The following is a 19105-nucleotide window of genomic DNA, read 5'->3' on the forward strand; positions in this document are numbered from 1 at the left end:
CCTAGAGATGGTTCCGCAAGGAAGCTTGAATCACATAGCTATCGAGCCTACGATTCAAGATAGTATTATCTCGGCGCAACTTCGAGATAAAAGTGTCAAGATCATCAAACAAGAGTTAGCTCGAGGCGAAGAAAAATACAAGTGTTTTCATCTGGACCACAAGGGAGTTTTATGGTTCGATAATCGCATTGTTGTTTCCGAAAACCATCAACTCCGAAGGCAAATCCTGGATGAAGCACACCTCTCAAAGTTCTCCATTCATCCTGGTAGTACAAAGATGTACCAAGATCTTAGGCAGAATTATTGGTGGACTAGAATGAAGAGAGAAATAGCCAAATATGTTTTCGAGTGTGATGTCTGTTAGAGAATTAAAGCCAGTCATCTCAAGGTAGCAGGTACACTTCAACCACTATCAATCCCATCCTGGAAATGGGAAGACATTAGTATGGATTTCATTGTTGGCTTACCCAACACATCCCAGAAGCATGATTCAATATGGGTGATCATTGATAGATTAACAAAGACTGCCCATTTTCTTCCTGTGCATACTACCTATTCCGCTAAAAAGTATGCAAAAATCTATCTTGATCAAGTAGTTCGTCTCCATGGTGTACCCAGGACAATCATATCTGCTCGTGGAGCACAATTTGTTGCACATTTCTGGGAGCAATTACAAGACTCTCTTGGAACTAAGTTGATTCATAGCTCTGCATATCATCCTCAAACGGATGGACAAACCGAAAGGGTAAACCAAATCCTTGAGGATATGCTTAGAGCATGTGTCATCCAATATGACAAGAACTGGGATAAATGTCTGGCCTTAGCAGAGTTTTCTTACAACAACAGTTATCAGTCTAGTTTGAAGATGGCACCATTCGAAGCATTATATGGCCGGAGATGTCGGACTCCATTGAGTTAGTCGCAAACCAGAGAAAGCAAAATGTTTGGACCCGACTTAGTAACTGAAGCGGAGAACAAGGTAAAAACTATCCAAGCAAATCTTAAGGCAGCTCAATCTTGTCAGAAAAGCTATGCAGATAAGAGGAGAAAGCCATTGCAATTTGAAGTTCGAGATCATGTATATTTGCGAGTATCTCCAACAAAAGGTGTTCAACGATTTGGCTTCAAGGGAAAGTTAGCACCTCGCTACATTGGACCCTTTGAGATCCTTGAAATTTGTGGACCAGTGGCATACCGAATTCGACTTCCTTCTCAGTTAGCTGCTGTCCATGATGTCTTCCACATCTCTCAGCTCAAGAAATGTGTTAGAGTCCCCGAGGAAATTGTTGAACAATGAAACTTGGAAATAGAGTCAGATCTATCATATGTGGAGTATCCAATGAAAATCCTCGACACTAAGGAAAGAAGTACCAAAAGAGCCAAGGTTAAAATGTACAAGATCCAATGGAACAATCATACTAAGGAAGAAGCTACCTGGGAAACAGAGCACTATCTTCAACAAAACTTTCCCGACTTCCTTAGAACGAATCCAGGTACCTAACATCCCAGTCCACTTCTACTCTGGAATCTCGGGATGAGATTCTTTTTAGGGGGGAAGGCTGTGACACTTCAGGTGTCTAGCTATTAGAACATAACATTATGTGTGCATTTTGTGTGCTTATCCTTGTTTGATAGTTAAAAATTTTCAGTGCAAATTAAGGGCATATGTGTAATTATGAAAAATTACTAGCCCCTTTTTGCAAAAAGTTTTAATTTAGGGAGTATTTTCAAATTTGTGAAGGGCTTTCTTGCAAATATGCTAGTAATCATTACTTGACAGCTTTATTGCATTTTAGCCCAAATTTGGTGTGAATTTGCAATCAAAAAGTACTTTTTCCTTATTAAATAGAGTTCTTTTAAAGTTTTGAAAATATTTCAAAATCCTTTGATCTAGTGAAAATTTTCACAACATGAAAGTTGTAGATCTTGAAAAACTGAACAACTTTCATTTTGGGCACTTTTTCATTTGATCCCTAGATTTTTCTAGTTTTGCAAAATAGTCCTCAGCTACCCTTCTTCAACCTCCCGACCTGCCAGAGCTGTGCAGGCACCGCCGCCGCGGATTTCCCCGCCCATCAACCGATCGCGCCGCCGATTGGAGCACCGCTAGGCCTCACCGCACTCTCCTGGACCCACTTCCCTCCTCGCTGACATCTTCCTCCCCTCACCACGCCGCGCCGCCGAGCCGCCGCCCCTGCTTCATGATTTCGGCGAGCGCTCTGCCGCGGTTTCACCAGCCCGATGCCTTCCAGCTGCTCCACGCGTCACGCATGAAGTTCCACAACCCCTCCACTGCCTCTTGCTGGCCTACCACCCTTGCACCATGCCACACACCAAGCTCCCCTGTGCACCACCCCGCCGGCCGCCGTGGAGAAGACAACTCCGTTGTCAATTTGCCTTTCTTTCCTGACGAGCTCAATCCCTAGTCTTCACTGATGCTCATCGCCTTTGCCTTCGCCTATAAAAGGCCAGGCCGAGCCTCATCGACCGGCCAAACCCCACCGTAACCCTATCCCAACTCCTGCGAACTCAATCCACCATCGACCCGCCGCCATAGAACCTCTCCAGCTACCACAACGCCACTGTGAGCTTCACCCTACTCCTGTGAAGCTAACCCGCCCATTAGCCCACTTTTTTTCTTCACCAGAACGACCTCACCGCCATTCACCCTCGCCGCCGTACCCTGCTTCCCGCCGACGAACTTCTTCCGGCCGCCCCACGCCCATCCAAGCCTACCCAAAGGTTCACCTCACCCCCCTCTACCTCCCTGGCCCTTCAAACCTCGCCGCCGGCGACCAACACCGCCGGAATCAGCCGGTCAAGCCACCTCCTCCCCTTTGACTCTGACCAGGGACCTGATTGCAAGGATTGCAATCTTTCCCAAGGTCTTTACTGCAAAAAGTTCTTTCCTTTTTATTTCTCTTTCAGTGAACTTCAAAAATTTCTAGGAAATTGTAGAAAAATAAAAAAATGCCAAACCAATTTTATTGTTTTCCTTGTAATTAGTTCTACAACTTTGATGTTATGGGTTTGAGCTGATTTTGTGTGTTTTTAAATCTAAAAATAAAATTAGTTTATGGTCTTTTTAATTTGTATCCTTTGTTCTAAACCAATGCTAATGTTAATCTTTGAACCATATGTTCTTTAAAGTGTACCTAGATTCTTAAAAAAATTTGTAAACCATTTTTCCAAACTTTAACTCTTACTTTTAAAATTTTTCTGGTATTTTGTGTATACCATCACAAAATTTATTTAAAACCTTTTTACGTATTGTTTAAACTCCAACTTTTTAGTAAAGGAAAGCAATACTCAAGCACTTCACTAATTTCCAATTATTGCATTTCATATAGAAGGCACCCCGCTAGCCAACGGAACCTACGAGATCACCCAGGAGCCAGACCGGGATTTTTCTTCTAAAGCCTAAGTCAACTTTGCTGAATTAACTGAAATTCTGAACCTCGATTCGGAAGAACCCCAGTTTACTGACCCTATAGACACTACTACAGGCAAGCCCTGGTGCATAATCCTATTATTTCAAATTATACAACTATTGTTATTATTTACCTGTGCATTTAAGTTGTTGGAGTTGATTGAAAACCCTAGTTGCATAATCTTAGGTACCTACTGATTGAACACTAGATCTGAGTCCGAGTTAGATGCTATGCTAATAGGACCGGTAAAAGTCGAGTGATTGCCTGTCACTCGCTAGCTTATAGGAGTTGATTTTTTACTTCCTGCAATCACTATAAGGATCATGGGCGGATTTGTTGAAGTCCATCTGTGTTGATGAACTTGATAAGGCCGTAGTGTGTGGTAGTGGTGGTTAAGCGTTTGAAAGTACTAACCACATGCCGTGAATTATGGGTAAGCAGCAAGCCTTGTAACTCCTCGGCCCAGCAAATGGACATACCCCCCCCCACTCTCTCTCTGAGATAGGAAGTTAAATTATAACTAAAATTTATTTTATGTTGCACAACAAACCACGGGTGCAGAGAAGAGTGGTTCTCTGTAGTCGGGGAGAGTGGCGTTGAACCATGAACCGGAATGAGAAGCTAACGGTTGCTTGGGAGTGACTCAACAGTGCTCCAAGCGTGTGTGTTAGGTTTACCCTTGCAAGGTTGGAAATTCGATTCAGAATCGTCCGTTTCTCGTGGAAATTGAGCCTGCTTGATCCCTTTGCCACATAGAGTAAGAAGTGAAACATTCATGATTTTTAATCTTATTGGATGCAATTATATCTTCTACCATGATTGTGTAGATAGATGCTTACCTAGAATAGTTATTGCAACTAAAATCTGAAAGCTAAAATTTGACCTTAAGGATCTATTCTTTGTTGCTTTTCAGCAAAAGAAACTCCAGAGCCTTCACAAACCTGTCATGTCTAGTTAAAGGGCTATATCATATACCCTTACACGAGTCAGTCTTGCTGAGTATTAGTATACTCAGACTTGCTTGTGAACTTGTTTTCAGGAATAAACTCGGAAGACCCCAACACTAGTATGACTTGGCCTAGTGCTTTACATGCTGGCTGGATGATGGAACGGGAACCATCCACCAGCTATGGTTCGAATGAATGATGTCATGTTCGGGCTTATCATGACATCACCGCTATGATGTTTGTATATAGTTGTGTTTTACTTTCCGCTGCAGAACTTTTCTTATAGTTGGTTTCTGTGAAACCCTTTCATTTAGAATAAAACATAAAAGCTAGAGCTTCGGCTTGCTTGCTTCGGAACTATGATGTCAATCATACTCCTTATCTATGTGATGTAAAATATAGTGGAATTGTTGTACCTCTGACTCGCCTTTGTGCGGGATGTATACATGTATTATGATCCGATATCGAGTGGCTATATCGGGATTCTACCCGAAGGACCATTGGTTATACTAGTTGAAGTGCATTTAAATGTTTAATGCACTAAAACTGGTGTAGTTCAAAGTGGTTCTGCCACAATCCCTACTTTCCCGGTGGTGACGCTGGTGGGCGTCAACAGGGTACTCCTCTGGTGATTGAGTTGAGGTAATTGGCGGAATCCTTATCGAGACTCTTCTTAAATTTCCAAAGGACTAAAGGATTGAGTGTCGATATGGTAGGGTCGGACTTCACTAGAAGCTAAAATCTGGCCGAGGTTGCGCCTAAAGTTTCCTTCTCATTCTGCTGGAAGAAGACGATAGAGAATGTCGTCTTCAAGGAGTCCCAACTGCCCTTGCCACTATATGTATAAGACGTGTACCATTTCTCTACCTTTCCTTTAAGAGAGAAGGGAAACAACATCCACCGGAGGACATCTTGTTTCATGCTTGCAAAGGCAAAGCGTGAACAAAGCTGCTCAAACTCTCGCAGATGGTGGTCTGGGTTCTCGCTACTTAACCCAGAGAAGGAAAGATTCCGAACCGTAGCGATAAGGTCTGGACAAGGTTCATAGCCAAATATGGAAGAGGATGGTGGCTCATTGAACTCGCCCCTTAGGGTAGAAAGGCTTTGAAAGGATGGCTTCTCTATGGGTAGCGGGGGTAAAGATAGCAGCAAGGAAACTAAAAATGATGCGGGATAAATCCTGTAGGGTAGAGAAGCTTTTAAAGGATAACTCCTCTATGGGTAGCAGGGGTCAAGGTAGAAGAAAAGAAAACCAAAGGATACGAGGACGAATAGGTTCAAAGAAAGATACAACAACCGTACCCAGGCAACGGTGCCAGAAAGCTTGTTGGATATTTTAGCATCATGAATAAATCTGCAAGCACACGGATACCGTTGTAGCTTTCACCTCAGAGTATTCCAAGGGTTATCGAATCCACAGGGAACGTGTGTGCACTCTCTTCTATTCTAGTCAGTACAAGGACACACCAAGATACGTAGAGGGGTAGAGAGGATTCCTAAGATAGTGCTACTGCTGAGTTAAAGGTCGATCTCTCGGGCACAATACTCGCTTCGGGCACCGGCTTACAACTGGTCTGCCAGTCGACTCTGGCCAACAGTTCTACGCTATATCCGAATGTGGACGATTACAAAGGACCAATTGGGCTGTCACCACCTACGACCTACCTCTACTAAACCATCGGATATAAGGTAAACGAAGGATAACCCTTAGCCTAGACGTGGCCTACGCTACTGATTACTACTATAGTCTAACTACGTATGATATCCCGTAGTAAACTACAACACTCTGTATGAATACAGAGCGACGAACCCATGAGTAAGAGAACTGATCTCACTCAACTACAAGCACTACCAGCATATACTATACCAAGTATAAAACTAGAGATAGGAACCACGAATACTTTTTTTTGAACGCAAACGGCAGGAGCTCTGCCTTTCAATTAAGAGGGAAAGAAAGTTTTAAGAGTACACATGACATCATGGCCACCGAAAAACAAGGGTGGAGAAACACCCTATCTAGCACTCCACACGACATAACACACAGTAGCCTTGCTCAAGATTTTGCTAGTGTGTTGTGAAAGCTCGTTTAAACTCCTCTAAATTCTCCTTTGTTTTACTTGCCACCTGTTGGGCCGATAGGTACTTCTCCTCAAAAATCCGACGATTGCGTTCCTTCCAAACATTCCACATAATATATATGGCCATTCCATTGATGGATCGTCTGCTTTCTTTTGGTACTAATTTATTCGCCACCTCCCACCAATCATTGATGCTGTTGAAACTTGTTGGAAGAGCTTGCTGGAAGGTGTTGAGGCCCTCCCATAATGACACTTGGCACCAAACCGCTTGAGCAAATGGGCATGTGAGGCAGAGGTGCATCCCTGTTTCCATTGGCCCATTACAAAGAATGCAAGAATTTTGTTGTGGCCACCCTCTGAGCGCCAAGTTATCTGAGGTGAGGATCTTGTTCTGGATTAGTATCCATGCGAAAAGCTTGCATTTATTCTCAGCATGCGCGCGCCAAATGAGCTTGGTGTGGTAGCGATTATATGACCCAATGAATTGGGCACGATAGGCAGATTGCGTGGTGTATTGACCATTGGCTGTCCATTTCCACTTAATTTGGTCCTCGATATCTGGCTGCAAATGAACTTGCTGCAGACGTATCCAAAGGGAGACAAATTCCTCAATATGTGTGGCGGTCGTTATTTTGTTACGTAGAGCCCTGATCCAAGAGTTATTTCTCAACTCTTGATCAACAGTTTTATTTTTCCTTCTGACCAGTTCGAAGAGGTGTGGAGCAAGAAATTTTGGGGCCTCACCATCTAGCCAGCTGTGGTGCCAGAACTTTGTTTTCTTTCCATTGCCAACTGAAACATTGGTGGAGGCATTGAAGAGGAAGCGGTCTGACGCATTGCATGGTACTTCTGAACCGGCCCAAGGCTTGTCATCCAGCGTCCATTCTTGCCACAACCATCGTAGACACAGGGCTTGCCCAAATCTGTCGAGGTCTAATACACCAAGTCCACCCAAATCTTTAGGTTAGCTGACGGTGGGCCAGTTTACTAAACAGTGTCCCCCATTAGCATTGTCATCCCCCTTCCAAAGGAAGGAGCGACGGATCTTGTCGATTTTTTCCTTGCCCAAGTTGCTAGAGGAAAGATGGTGAGATGATAGGTCAGCATGGATGATAGTACTGAGGTGACAAGAGTTAGTCTCCCAGCCCAATTGAGAAGACGACCCTTCCAGCCAGGAAGGCGTTGGCCTATCTTCTCGATGAGGGGCTGAACATGTATCTTCTGCAGGGGTTGGGTGTGTAGTTGGAGACCAAGGTAGCGGCATGGGAAGATGCCATGAGAACCCAAAAATGGTTGTAACACATGATCTAGATCAATGCTTTCACACCTGATTGCATGTATGGAGCTTTTCTCAAGGTTTGTGACCAAACCGGTGACTTCACCAAACATTTTGAGGATGTCCTTCATTGCTTGCAAGTCTTGTCGGTTTGGATTTAGGAAAATCGCCGCATCATCAGCATACAATGAGGTTCTCAGTTTTGCTGTTGTGAGTGCTAGTGGTGTGAGGATGCCATGTTGCGTCGCTAGATCGAGTATCTTTTGCAGTGGGTCAATGGCTAGAATGAACAACATGGGCAAAAGCGGGTCACCTTGTCGCACTCCACGCATGTGGGTGAAGCTGCTGCCTTGCCGACCATTGAGAAGTGCTCGAGACGTGGCCGTGCCAAAGAGAATGGAAATCCACTCTCGCCATTTCGGTCCAAACCCCAAAGCTTGCATGACCTCCAGCATGTCGCTCCAATTTACAGTGTCGAAGGCTTTTTGTATGTCAAGCTTCATGAAAAGGGCTGGTATTTTCATTTTCCGAAATCTCCTAACGGTGTTTTGAATGCAGAGGAAGTTGTCCTGTATGCATCTATGTTTGATGAATGCACTTTGGCATTTGGAGACCAGCTTGTTAAGGTGAGGAGCAAGTCTATTGGCCAACAGTTTTGAGAAATTTTTTGCAATACTGAGAATTAGATTTATTGGCCGGTAATCTCCCACTTTGATGGCATCCAACTTCTTGGGGAGGAGGAAAAAATTGGCCGAGTTTAATAAAATCAAAGCCCTGTGCGTTCAGGTTATGCAGCTGGTTGAACGCAGCGGTGAGGTCGTCTTTGATGATCTCCCAACATTCTTTAAAGAAAATTCTGGTAAATCCATCCAGGCCAGGTGCTTTGTCCGTGGGCATTGAATCAATAGTGTCTTTGATTTCTTGCTGGGAGAAGGGTTCTTCAAGGGAGGATAAATCGTGGGCCTGGTATCCAAGTGAAGACCAATTAAAGGTGGCCGGCCTGCCAATGGTAGTGCCAAGATGTTGGCGAAAGTGATCAGTAATGATCTTCTCTTTGTCATCATGAGTAAAAGCAAGGCCCTCTTCGGTTTGCAAGCAGTGGATATAATTTTTCCTTGATCTTGAGTTCGCTCGCAGCTGGAAGAATTTGGTATTTGCATCACCAAAGCGGATATAGGTAAGGCGAGATCGTTGTCGGATCCATGCTTTCTCAATGACGGCCAAGCCAATAGAGCCAAGTTTCAGACGTCTCAGCAGGTCAAGCTCCTCCAGTGTGAGAGCTCAATTTTCTTGGGCTGTCTCTAAACAAAGGATGATTTCTTTGACCATAGCCAATTGGAGCTTGGTGTCACCAATTTTAGATTTTTTCCATTTTTTTAAACTTTTCGCGGTGCGAGCCATTTTGATTTGCAGGCGCTTGAGGGGTTGCGTCGAAGTAACCGGCCTATTCCAGGCCATTTGCACCGCCTCCTTGAAGCCATCCATGTCCACCCAAAAATTTTCAAAGCGGAAATAGTTGTTCGTCTCACGATCCAATTGACCTTGGAGTAGCAGCGGTGTATGATCAGACATGAGGGAAGGTAAGGAGTGGAGATAGCAAGACTGGAAAAGGATCTCCCAATCCGGTGTGCAAAAAACCCGATCGATTCTAATTAAGGTTGGATTAATACTGCCCATTGCTCCAAGTAAACCGGCGTCCATTTAGTCGTAGCTCTTTCAGGCGGAGGGCATCAATGGTTGCTTTGAATGATCCCATTAGACGCCGATGAAGATTTGTATTGTTTTTATCCTCAGCTTGGTAAATGAGGTTGAAGTCACAAGTACTAACCATTTATCAAGGTCAGGATCGGCCAAGTCCTTTAGTTCTTGTAGGAATAGAAGCTTGTCTGCATCCGTCTGGGGTTCATAGACTACCGTAATCCACCATTGTGTGTTGTCAGCTTTCATGGTGATCTTGGCCGTAATTGTGTAATGAGTGAGAGTGATGTTTGACAGAGAGAAGTAGTCTTCCGATGCTGCAAGCAGAATACCTCCTCTAGTTTTCTCGGCTGGTAAAAAGGTGAAGTTGTTTAAGAATTTATTTCCTAGTGTGCGAGCCACAACACCACGATCTATGGCGGCAAGTTTAGTTTCCTAGAGACAAATAATTGTGCTGCATGTGTCCCGTACCAAATCATGAACTACATCTCGCCTGGCTCCATCATTTAGACCCCTGACATTCCAATTGAGAATTTGACAGTTACGCTGTGACATTTTGAGATGTAGTAGACCCAAAAGAAGAAGCTAATAAGGAGAGCGAGAGCGCTAATGTGAACTGCCCAAACATGGATCTCGTATTACTTTGGCAAGTGCTGCATTGCAGAGCAAACTGAAGGCCTATGGCTGCAAGCAAGTACATGTTCACCTACCGGACACGACGAGGAGTTGGAGCTGGTGGTTCTGCAATCGGTGCATGGAGCGAAGGGTCGCTGGGGGTGGCCATGCAGAAACCCAGCAGTTGAAGGCCCCTGGCTGCCGCTGGGGGACTGCACGGCCAGGCGTGAAGACGGACGCGCCCGTGGCGACGAGCAAAGACGAATACAACAGGGAGGACGCGTCCTCGGCGTTCGGTAAACTGAAGCTGCGACATGAAGAAAGACAACACCCTAGGCAGAGATGCGCAATGAGCAGTACTCATACTGATGCATGTAACGCCGCGCAGAGCCATCGAGTCCACAGAGCGCGTCGATGGCCTTGATCACCAGGTCTGTGCTTTTTTCTAAGGAATTGCCTATGCCTCATGTAGACCAACTTCTTCGATCCACTAAGATAAGGGTATGTAACACCCTAATTTAAATTCCAGTATTTATTAATAAATTTAATTGGCTTTAATTAATTTTTCTAAGGTTTATTGTGCTAGACTTGCATTTAATCTAATTTTGTTCCTCAAGTAATTAAAAATTTCATCATAGGTTTACTTTTAATGTTGCATTCATGCTGGAGCATTTCTTTACTTGTTTGAGTGTTAGAGTTGAATTCAAATTAAATTTTGAATTCAAATAGTTTTGGTTGAGTTAGTTTGAATAGGAAAAGAAATAGAAGAAAAAGGAAAAGAAGCCCAAAACCCCATCACAGTTGGCCCACCAACTCCCCTCTAAACCCAGCCCAACTCCCCTCTCCCTCACTCTCTCCTCGCGACCCAACCCAGCAACTCAAGCCCGACCAGGCCCACCCTTCCCTTCGGCCCAGCCACCTGCGCGCGCGCTCAGCAGCCCAGTGCCCTCCCTCGCAAGGCCAGTAGCGCGCGGCCCACTCAGCTCCGCCCCACGCCCGCTCGCGCTCACCCCGTCACCGACAAGCCGGGCCCGCACGGCAGAACCTCCTTCAACTTCGCGCAACAACCGCGCCATCTACTCCGTGATCCCCGGCGAACCTCCCATCTGCGGCACGCCTCCCCAAGATCACCGAGCCGCCCTACAAATAGCGCCCCACGCCTCTGAAACCCCATCCCATCCCGCTAGCGATGCCACCCAAACCCTAGCTGCCGTCTCCGCGCTACCCAGCCTCGCCGCGCCTCTGCTCCGCCGCGGACCAGTCGCTCCGCTGCACCACGAGCCACCGCGAGCCCCGCGTTGGTCCCGCCACGACTCCAGAGAACTTCCCGTGCACTTTTGCCTCCCCATCCGCCACGAGTAGCGCCGGAATCGCGCCGGAACCACCTCAGGTGAGCTCGTTGCGCCGTCGCAATTGCTTGCCGCTGGTGCCGCTCCGCTCACGCTGACCACTCCACCGGCTTCGTAGGAGCACGACGCATCGACCCGCACCGCCCAGGCGCCCGGAGGCCCCTTCCTCGACCCCGGCCACGAGCTCCGCCCCGACTACGCCGCCGGTTCTCGCCGACGTCCACCCTGCGCCGCCCCTTCGGCCACTCCGCACCCTTGGTAAGGTTCGGCCCGACTCCCTGATGTTGTTGCACCCTAGTTCGTGCCCAGTAGACTACCAGCACCACCGGGCGGCCGCGCTCCGGCGAGCGCCACCACGGAAGGCCGAGCCGTAGCAGCACGCCCCGCCCCGAGCCCTCTCGTGCCCCGCTCAGTCCAGAGGTAGACTACGCATGGCGCGTAGACCCATCTAGACCCAAACCCCAGTCAGTTTATCCTCCAGAACGCCGAATTGGGAGGAGTCCGGCGATGCGTCGCCGCGGAGCTCTGCTCCATCGACCTCCCGCCGCCGCCCCGAGCTTCCCTCACCCTGAGCCGTCCGATCCAGAACCCGTGGCCAGGATTAGATCACCCCCTGGTTAGATCCAAACCACTCGATCCAGATCCGACGGCCGAAAATCAAGCGTACCCCTTCGGCTTGTACCTTTTGCTTAAGAGCCCCCCAACTATCACTGATTCAACCCGCAGTCCACAGAAGTGTAAAACTATTTACACAGAGGCCCAGTTTTTAGCGCATAGCCCCCTGGCCTTTCTAGATTTAGTACCCGCAGTCCAGCCCTGGCATTTTTGTGAGTTAGACCCTAGAACTAACGTTTAATTATGTTTAGGCCCTCGGTTTTTGTAGAAAAACCCCTGGAACCTTAGTTTTCTTGCAGTTTAGTCCCTGAACCTTGTTTTAGGCCTAGATTATGTGTTTTAGCTCCGTTTTAGGCGTTCTTTATATCCACGCGATCGTTGTAACGCGTAGAATAGTTTTAGACTAGTTTAGTGTGCTGTTTTATGTATTGATGTACTATTTCTTAGTTTTTGTTAGTGTTTGCTTGTATGCTTATTGTTGTGCCTCGTTTTGGCCATGTGTTCGTGAGTAGACGCTGATCCAGTTGAGGAGCCCCAGTACCAGTACCCGGAGCAGCCGTCTTCCGAGCACTTTGAGCAGCAGCAGGAGCAGTACGAGGAAGGCAAGTATAACATGAACAACCTATCACTTTTAAATACAATTTCATACTGCATTTTAATATTGTATGCCTATAAGGATTTCCTAGCCACTTTATATCCTTTATATATATCCCTTGGGTTGCATTTTGGTTAGTTGTGCTAGGTGCCGCGCTATAACACATAATGGTCCTTTTTAATTAATTTGATTAATGGTATATGCAACTTAATTCTGAGAGTGGCCCTCTGTGTGGCTTGAGTGGCTCACGTCTCGTTAAAATTGGTTTTGTTAGAAACATGATTTAGGGGGCCAGCACGGTGCTTACTGCCTGGTTGGCCACTCTCCATAAGGACTGGTTCATAGAGCGACAACCTGGGACAACAGCGCTACCACAAGACTGGAATGGGATGGTCTTGGCTTACTAATTAGGTCATTTTGGTTCGGGAGTAACTTACCTGCGGGGCAATAGGGGAGTCAAGCTTCAATGGTGGTCAGGCTACGAGGCTGGTCTGTGTGTCTTGTACCCCCTCGAGGTGGACACCATTGTTGCATTGACTGAATCCTTAGCGGTTACACCTTACCAACGTGTCCTTTGTAACGGCCTCGTAGTGAGTTTGCTAGTCATCTCACCTAAGGAAGTGTGATGAACAACTAGCATAGCTCATGACTTGTGGGTAAAGATGTGCAACCTCTGTAGAGTGTAAAACTAGTATACTAGCCGTGCTCATGGTCATGAGCAGCCCAGATCCTCCTTATGATTAGTGGGGTTATCTTCCTTTGACGAGGCAGGTTTCCCCGGGTGGCTTGGTTCGGTTTGGTTCTCAGTAGTATCATGAGTAAATATGATTAATTACTATGTAGCTGGGTTAATGGTAACTCGTCAACTCGTAGTAAATAGCTTTAATAAAATTTTGCTAAGACTTAAAAGCTAATGCAGTTGAGTCAGCCAACCTTAGAGCCTCATAGTTTGTGTTATACTTGTTGAGTACAAGTTGTGTACTCACTCTTGCCTCTTCTCTACTTTTTTCCTCTTGGTTACGCTACTGCTGCTCAGTTCCTGCCGACACGAGGGAGTTCGCTCAGCGGTACCAGGACTACGAGGACTTCTAGGCGTTCGTCTCCCAGTCGACGTCCCTGTGGCGCCCTGCTCAGCTTCGGAGAGTTCTTTTCGTATTTGTACTTCGCTTCCGCTGTATCAGACATTCTTGTCATTAATGTAATAAATAACATTCGTATTTGCTTTAATATGTCTTTTTACGTGATATGTGCTGTGATATACTGTTCATTCTGTTGTATATACGTGTGACTTGATCCTGGCACGTATATGATTGCTCGGTTTATGTCCTTTTATAAACCGGGTGTTTCAGGGTAGCAGGTACCGTCAATGCAAAATACACAACATGACTTGCCTTTCATCTGCCCCGACAGTGCAAAAAGGCTAGGGTGATAAGTGATGGTGACAAAGATAATGGCTTTTAGAGTGAACTCCTTTATAGACACATTCATCATCTTAACCCCATCTTCCCATAGCATCTTCATGTCCTCCATTAGAGGCTCTAGGAACACATCTATATTATTGCCTTATTGCTTTGGGCCAGAAATAAGCATGGTTAGTAACAGATACCTATGCTTCTGGCATAGTTAGGGAGGTAGGTTGTAGATGGTCAGGATGACCGCCCAAGTGTTGTGGGAGCTGTTGAGCTCACCGAATAGTTTCATCCCATCCATACTTAGTGCAAACCTCTCCTCGTCACCAAACTCCTTAACGAACTTGGCATTGAAATTCTTCTGCTGCTTACCATCAGAGCCATGTCGTAGCTTGCCATCATCCTTGATGCGTACTACCGATGCATGCCACGACATCATCTTGGCATCCTCTGGGTTCCCAAATAGCACACGTAGGCGATCGATCATAGGCAGGTACCACACTGATAGGGCAGGACTTTTCCTCTGCAAGTAGCCCTTTTCTTCCTCACCCTCAGGAACCGGGTTCTGCTTGGCCATCTTTTTCCTCTTCTTCCTACTCTTGAGTCCCTCATCATCCACGTCAGCGCGACAACTGGCATAGATCTTGTACCGACTCGAGCTGTAGTGCGAACAGCTCTACAAGTTCTCATACTTACCCCGATACAAGATAAAGTGGTTAGTGCATGCATGGAACTTTTTAAGCTTCATTGACACTTGCCAGATCATCTTCTTCACTCGATAGGTATTGGCGGGCACCTTGTTACCCTCTAGGTATGTGTCAGCAAGCTTACATAACAGGTCGTCGAAGCTAGTGTCGGACCTCCTATGGCGAGACTTCAGCATCAGCAATTGGAGGTTAAAATGCAACAATGTCCAATGCTTTGGACAGTCCTTATACAGCGGATCAATTGCCACTTGCTTGATCCCCTTGAAATTCTCCAGCCACTTCGGATTCCCAAACAAAACATCATCTTGGTCCATATGGTTAGCAAGATTTTCAAAAATCTCTGCACCTTCGGGACCCAACAAATTAAATCACCCTGCTCATCACCATCCTCAACACCATCATTGACTGCCATGTCTTGGAGAAGTTAATCAATGTTGATGTAATCACGATTCTCACTATTGCCGCCCACTTTAGTTGTTGATGACGAGGGCTGTTGTCCTCTTTCATTCACCGTCGAGGTCGTCAACGAGTTTCCTTCAGATCCCACTACTGGAAATCGATGCATCGATGACGAACAGCTTTCATCACAGAAAGATCCAAATTCATCGTGCAAAAAATCCTATGACGAATTTGTGACGATTAGTGATGAAATTCGGTTCGTCAAAAATGGAGCATCGAGTTAGGTCTGCCTTGACGAGACAACAAAAACATCACTAAAATGATTTTTTTCACGATGAAAGGAAATTTCGTCACCAATTTTGCTTCGTTGACGTGCCCGGATCCACATGTGCACATCCGCGCTGGCAGGCGCCATAGGACACGCTGGCGCTCCACGTGGCTTCATCCACACTGGCAGGTAACGTGGCGCGCAGCACGTGTCGCAAAAGAGGGTAGCGACGTGGCAAGCTGGTAACAGTCCATGTGGCGATATGAGCAACTATCATGTGTCAGTTTTTTTTCGGTCGCCTGTCATCTTCTAGTTTTTCCATGTGTCCTTTCTCCATTCGGCCACGTGTCATTCTCTCGGTGACCCACGTGTCGTTTCCTTTTTATCCACGTGTCGTGTGCCTATTGGTCCACGTGTCACTTTCAAGGTGCTGCACGTGGCATTTTATGGATGTTCCATGTGTCGGTTTCCGGTTGTTCCACGTGTCATTTTCATACAGGTCCACGTGGTGCTTTCATCATAGAACTTTTACTGGGCTGGTTCTGGCTGGCGCCAGCCTCATTTTTATCATTCCATTCTAGCCCAGCCAACTATTTCAGCCTAGCCAGCCGAACTGACTGCATTCCATCACAGAAGAAATGATGCGGCAGGAAAACACAGAAAGCGAGCCACATAAGTTACAATGACATATAGTTCATCACACCACTACAGACAACAGATATATAGTTCATCACAACACAACAGATAGTTCATCGCACCACCAAAATAGTTTAGAACCCACAAGCACCGGAGGTAATGATAGGATTAGGGCTGAGAAGAGAAACCAGCAATGCTCGTCTGCAAGATTTTCTGAAGGACGAGATGGTTCTCTTCCTATCGCCTCTTCATGTCCTCATACAGTTGTTGGGTCTTCAGCAGCGCTTCCTCTGCTGCTTCACTCCTCTTCTTGACCTCAGCAAATTCTTCAGTGATAGAAGCTTCTTTTTGTTTCTGCACAGCAAGTTCTTCAAGTAGCACTTGTTCCGCAGCTGACGGAGGCTTCAAGGAGCTAGTGGATAAACCAGCATTCTTGAAGAAAGTGGAGTTGGAGCTGTCAGGCGAGATGACCTTTGAAACCACCTCAGCACTACTCAATGGAGCCTGCCCATCGGCAACAGCTTCTGCCCGGATAGTTTCCATTGACATCTACAAAATGCATAGATGAACTATTACTTCATTGATTGTAGTAAAAGAAAGTAGTGTATCAAAAATACTGGAACAAAGGCAGATTAGATAGTTGCTACTAAATAGTGTTAATATGACACACCACTGAGTGAAAGGGGCAGCCATGAGCCATGCATATTAAAACTATATGATGCAGCATGTACAGAGCATTGGAAAAATTATGACAAAAGCCTTGCAAAAACAACTAAAAGTCGTATTTAATCATGAAATTCTAACTGCTGCTAAAGAACTGGAATTGCAAATTTCAACAAAACTAGCCGAATCCTAAAAGAGCAAGGAACCATGCAAGGGGACTTACAACTGCTTCTCTAGCGGCATCACTCATACCATTCTTGCGGTTGGTATGGCAGACTTTGAATGCTTCCACAATATCGAGTACTTCATCAGATTCCCTAACTAGCTCCTGGGATTGCTCCCCGTTGACTTCACTGCCTTCGGTATCATTCTTCTTGTTATTGTGCTGATGGATATACGAAAATGGTGGTCAAACAAACAGCAAAACCATGAGAATCAAGCAGGAATAACTGACAATAGGACTTGCTACATGTGTGTGTGTGTGTGAGAGAGAGAGATAGCTCATTTCATTAACAAAGCAAAATAATGAAAAGCTTCCATTACAAGAGTGTTGAGACTTACATATTCATGCAACTGGGCAACATAGCAGCGGGATCTTGTTGCTTGAGGCCACTTGACACGTCTACGGTTTTCCTTGTTCTGGTCAGAGACTCCTTGCATGAGAAATTATGGCTTATCTAGTCGCTATCATACGTACATATTTCAAAGAACAGCAAGAGCAATTACCCTATTGCACATGTTTGACCACTTATCAACAAGTTGAGACCACTGTGCATTAGTCATGTAGGCGACAGGAGAGGTTGTGGGGATCTCATTAGCAAGGCGGCCAACAAAGTATTTCTTCTTCAACATATACCGCCTTTATTGTATGGCTGACTTGAATACGCTGACACAAGCATCTTTTGTTGGCTTGTGGCTTGGGTCAATTGCTAACCTTCCCTGGTGATTAATTGACATCCGAGTTACACGAGGGCCATATAAGAGTTCAATGTAAAAGAGGAACTAGCAGATAGGCACTCACAGATAGCTTCCCCATGAAGCCATCAAAATGTTCTGTATGTTGCTTGTATTCTTTCCAAAGGGTCAAGATAGGAACTTGACCCCTAACAATAACACTAGCCTCTGATGCAAACTTGGAAGCTTGCATCGGATCATGCGGCCTTACGTTCCCCTCAGCAACAGTTACGGGCAACCTTCTCCCCATATCTTTGGTCATCCTGTCAAGCATAACTCCCCTGGTTGCTTCCCTCACCTTCATCGGGCCACCTCTTTGTGTAAGTACTGCAATTCAAATTCACATTATTGAACAAGTATACAAATATTAGTGCAACAGTCTTGAGGGTAACATAACAACCAACCTTTAGATATGGGATCATCTTCGGGGATGGGACTGCCCTTGGTCTCATCTTCGTCCAGGCCGCCATCATATGCATATGACCAGTCCCGATTTTCTACAACTGGTGTTGATTCTGCCTGCAGAGCATTGTCACAACTGGTACTATTTGCTGCCAGTGGTGATATGTTTACAGACACATGCTATTCAGGTGCTCCTGTTGTCTTCAGCCTATTCAGTATCCTTGATGAGCCTGCATTAACAACTTGTGCTGGTGGGTTTGACCTGACCCTCTTGGATTGTCTGCCTCCAGGAGCCATGACAGCAAAGTCTTTTCTTCTTCTTTTCAGACACCTTCCTACGCCGAGTTTGTATAGGGCCCTATTGAATTAAAAAAAATAGTTGTTTAAATGAATAACTCAGAAGCAGTATTATGTATTGCAGATATGTACTCCATGCACTAGTGCAGCTTCTATAGGCATTGGAAATATATGTAATCCCGCATCCCGCCCCCTCAGCCAAGATAGAAAATGCACCTCATTTGCTAGGGGTGCCACCTCCTCTTGTAAGTCTGTATTGTCATCTCCATCATCAGGCTCCTCAATTTCAGGGATATAATCTGATAAATCAGACCCTTCACCCCTCCTAGCATTATTGCCGGAGCTCTTCCCCTTGGTGCCTGAACCTCCCCCTTTAAAGTTGCTTTTTTGGTTGGCAACGAACTAAGAGTTGATGCTAGACCACTAAGGCCAAGCTCCTCAAATATTCTGTTATTATCCCTGATGTTGGCATTCCATTGCATTTCGTAATCACAAGACGGTTCTTAAATGTGCAAAATATATTTTAAGTGCAAGTAACCTACATTCAGAGCAGAGCAACCACAATTTTGTTGAAAAGCAGTCCAGAGTGCTGAAACACTATGAGACTAGAGCATACAGTAATCCATAGCAAAAGGTACCCATAGAGAATAAAAATGTTACTTTTTCTTACTCCCCCTCCCCCCCCCCCCCCCCCTCTCTGTCCTGATCTTGTTCGGCTGGCTGTGCCTGATGGCTGGTACTGATTTGTTGTGAGACAAAAGTACTT

The sequence above is a fragment of the Panicum virgatum genome, chromosome 9K (assembly GCF_016808335.1).
Source record: "Panicum virgatum strain AP13 chromosome 9K, P.virgatum_v5, whole genome shotgun sequence".
Lineage (NCBI taxonomy): Eukaryota > Viridiplantae > Streptophyta > Magnoliopsida > Poales > Poaceae > Panicum > Panicum virgatum.